Raw genomic sequence first — 3,664 nt, 5'->3', positions numbered from 1 at the left:
AGAACAGACAACCTTGGGGGAGGGGTGGGAAGGGGGGGAGATGAAGAGAAATAAATAAAAATAAAAATCTTAAAAAAAAAATAAAGCAAACAACATAGTGCCTCCTATTGATCTTTGAATCACCCCTAAAAGAACTGCTTCTTATACTTTAGTGGTCATCTTTAAATGTTTGTGAGTTGTTTGTAGAATTCATAGTTCTGTGGGAACACTCAAATAGTACGTTTTGCTTTACCTTTTCTCTTGTTCTTTGGTATTTGGTAAAATGAGTTATGTTTTAAAAAATGAACTAATAGGATATGTATGACATATGTATATATTGTCTGGCATTGTAGCTAATTACTCACACCTGAGTTGAAACAGCCTTCAGCTGTTTTAACATACAGGGCTGCCTACTCCTCCAACGTCCTGCTTCCTGAGTGGGATTTAGCGTTCAGCCTGAGAAAAGAAGACTTTCCTAGGGTTAAGAGGGCTGTTTATTCTTCTTTCCTTGATAAGGAGTTGTGCTGGGGATTGGACAGGTATGACATTTATCCTGGAGAACAAGAATTTCTTAACGAATGCTGAAAGATTGGGCTTTTAATGTGGATTCTTCCTGCTTTTTACCTGGTTGAATCCTAGTAATGTTATAATGTGAAAGCTGGATGCTATGCATCTCCTCCTGTCACTGAGACTCGAGAATGCACCTGAGCTTGGCAGCTGCCCTCCCTCCTTCTGTCCCTCCCACTCCTGGCCCCTTTTGCACACTGTCACCTGCTTGGAATTGAAATGCTTGAAGGGAGATAGGTATAAGGGATGGAGGTAGAGGTGGACTGGAAAGCAGAAAAGACCTCCATGGGAGAAAGTTCGACCCAGGACTCTGTCTGTGGAGTGTGACTCACTGCTTCATAGACTGTGTTGGAGAGGACGTGGTTAGCTTCTAACTGCGGGCGATCAGCCATCCCTGTTTCCCTATTTTAAATTAGCACTGAAAGTCGCCTGTCCTGAGCAAGCTTGAATGGTTGGTCACCCAAAGTATAATTTTGGCTGTCAGTTTCTATATTGAAATTTCAGAGTGGCAATAAGAGTTTATATGTTGTTAGGTTACTTGTTTAATAAAACTACCCAGTCCTTGTAAGGATTTTGTTGTATTATGCTTTTCTTCTCTTTTTTATTTTGGAATATTTAAAACAGACAACAATGGGAAATAGATTTAATGTCCATTGACCTACTGCCCAACTTTATTAAATCTTTAATAATTACTGAATTTGTTTCTGATGGAAGTAAAATTTCTGGTAGAGTTTAAGGATTTTGTCCATTTCTGATCCTATTCTCTTTCCTCTTTGCCCAGATGTTAAGTGTGGTAGTTATTCATTTCCTTATGTGTTCAATAATTTTACCACAAATTTATGGATATATACATATGTTTTTGGTGCCATTTGAAGTTTTATGTTTCATTCTACAGTCTTGTTCTATATTGTTTAGAGATTTAGGTATAGCTTTGGTTTATCACTAGTTATCCCATTAAATGAATACATTAAAAAGAGTTTCTATTCTCTTAATAGACACTTGGGATTTTTTCAGTGTTTAGCTGTAACAAGGAATATTTACTCATGTGTGGTTTTGCATACCTAGGAATGTTCGGATTGGAAAACTGATGCGCTCTTGCTCAGTTCTCTGACATGGCTGTGCTAAGTTAGTCCTAGAAGTATGAAAGCTCTTATTTCTTCTAATTTTTGTCAGTACTTAAAATTCACAGATGCCTTTTAGCCAGTGTGAGTCTGAAGTAACTCACCTTTTCTTTTCTTTTTTCCTTTATTTATTTTTTATTGAAGTGAAACAGTAAAACAAAAATCCACATGCTGCCTTCCTTCCTGACCTGAAGTCCTCAGTGCTTGTGCCCTTTCCTTCACTCCACTCACACAGACAGAGGTACCCAGCTGAGAGAATGAAACTGCTCCAAGTACACAGAGACAAATTACACTGAGCATGCCTGCATTTTCTGAGTTCTGGTTGGATGGTCTCCTTTTCATTAACCAAACTGAAAAAAGAAATTCCCTGGAGCAGATGCTTCAAAGCTGAAGTCCCCAGGACCACCAAACAATGTCTTGGAATATCATTTGTGTCAAAATCACCCACATCTAGGTCCTGTCCACTGCCATACTGAGTCTTTTTCTTGGGATCAGAGAGGATGGTAAAGACTTCTCTAATTCCCTTGAACTTTCCTCCTCCTGCTGATTTTCAGCCCTGGCTCCCCTCTGCCATCTGGACATTGCATCAAGGCTCCATTTTTGATAAAGCCTTCTTGAGCTCATCCTCAGAGGCATTCTTGTCCACTCCTAGAATCTTGTACTAATCTTTTCTCTTACTCTTCTTCAGCTCCAGCTGTGCATTTTTTGGAGCTATTTGTGTTCTTCTGTTTTCTCCATCTGATACACTTTTTCATAGTCCTACATGGCTTCTGTTCTGTGTCCATATAGTAGTGAGATCTTTTCAAGTAGGCTTTTATGTAAGTGTCATTGGACTTCACTGCATTTGTTTTGTCTTCTATTGCATCATATAGTTTCCTAAGCTTGGAATTAACTGTTCCTCAATTGCAGTAGATTTTAGCATTTGTTTTTATATTGTTGGGATCTCTCCCAAAGTTTCTGTTTACAGTTCATATGCTAATTGTAGTTTAGTTGTAATAAATGCTTTATTCCCATCTTTTTCTTTGCTTTAAGTGCTTTGGTATTTCTGCAAGCAACACTGGATGTCTCCTGGTTAGGACCATCCTGAGAGCCTGCACAAAAAAACTGAACCACCTTCTCAATACAGTCTTCACAACAAAGGCAAAGACCTTGTACATACTGAACATCTGCATTGGTGGAATCCACTCATAAAATGGGACTGGCCTCAGACTGTACTTCTGGGTAATAATCCAGCACAGCTAACCATTCTGCTTTGAGGATTCTGAAGCGATGGGAGGCAGGAGCAAGTTCTAGGGCATGATCCACGCAGAAAACAACTTTCCAAAATCCTGTTTTTCAAAATCCATTTCTGCTATTTTCTCATATGGCTGCATTAACATTCTTGACCTGGACATGTGTGTGTGTGTGTTGTCCAGAGTAGTAGTTAATTACTCAGGCATGTGTCAAAACAGGCTTCAGCTGTTTTAAACATACAAGGCTGCCTACTTCTCCAACTTCAGTTTTCTGAGTGCGGCTTGGCTTTCAGTCCGGGAAAATGAAGACTTTCCTATAGTATCATATTAGAGCAGGATAGTGATGTTTATATAGTCAAATTAGAGAATATCTACTTAAGCGGACCCACACAAGTTCCTTGGGTTCTTTTGCCAAATACAGAGAATTGGGGTCCACACCAAGATTAGATCACACAGGGGAAAGAGTTTATTAGCCAGCAGAGGTCTGGAGACAGTCTCAAATCAGCCTCCCTGAACAGCTGAAGTAGCAGCATTATATTGACTAGTGTAGGAGAGAAGCTCAAAGGGTTGAGTTAAGAGTGACAGGTGGGGAGGGGTTGCATCTTGTGCATGCTCTACAGCACTGCAGGCTTTGACATTCTTGGTCATACATGGTATGTACAAAAAATGGAAAGTGGTGGAGAGTTCACTATTATAATGAACTAGCATTCTGCTACGTTCAGTTTACTACCCTACTGAGTCCGCTAAAAACAGGAAAGCCCTTTT

The 3,664-nt window shown here is 39.6% G+C and overlaps 1 pseudogene; it reads right to left on the bottom strand.

The window, feature by feature from the left end:
* Positions 1-2,008: 2,008 nt before the first annotated feature.
* LOC101426416 (dnaJ homolog subfamily C member 7 pseudogene) lies at positions 2,009-3,046 on the bottom strand (annotated as a pseudogene).
* Positions 3,047-3,664: the final 618 nt, after the last annotated feature.

The sequence above is a fragment of the Dasypus novemcinctus genome, chromosome 10 (genome assembly GCF_030445035.2).
Source record: "Dasypus novemcinctus isolate mDasNov1 chromosome 10, mDasNov1.1.hap2, whole genome shotgun sequence".
Classification (NCBI taxonomy): Eukaryota; Metazoa; Chordata; class Mammalia; order Cingulata; family Dasypodidae; genus Dasypus; species Dasypus novemcinctus.
The sequence above is the reverse complement of the archived record's forward strand: the minus strand, read 5'-3'. Positions and strand labels throughout refer to the sequence as shown.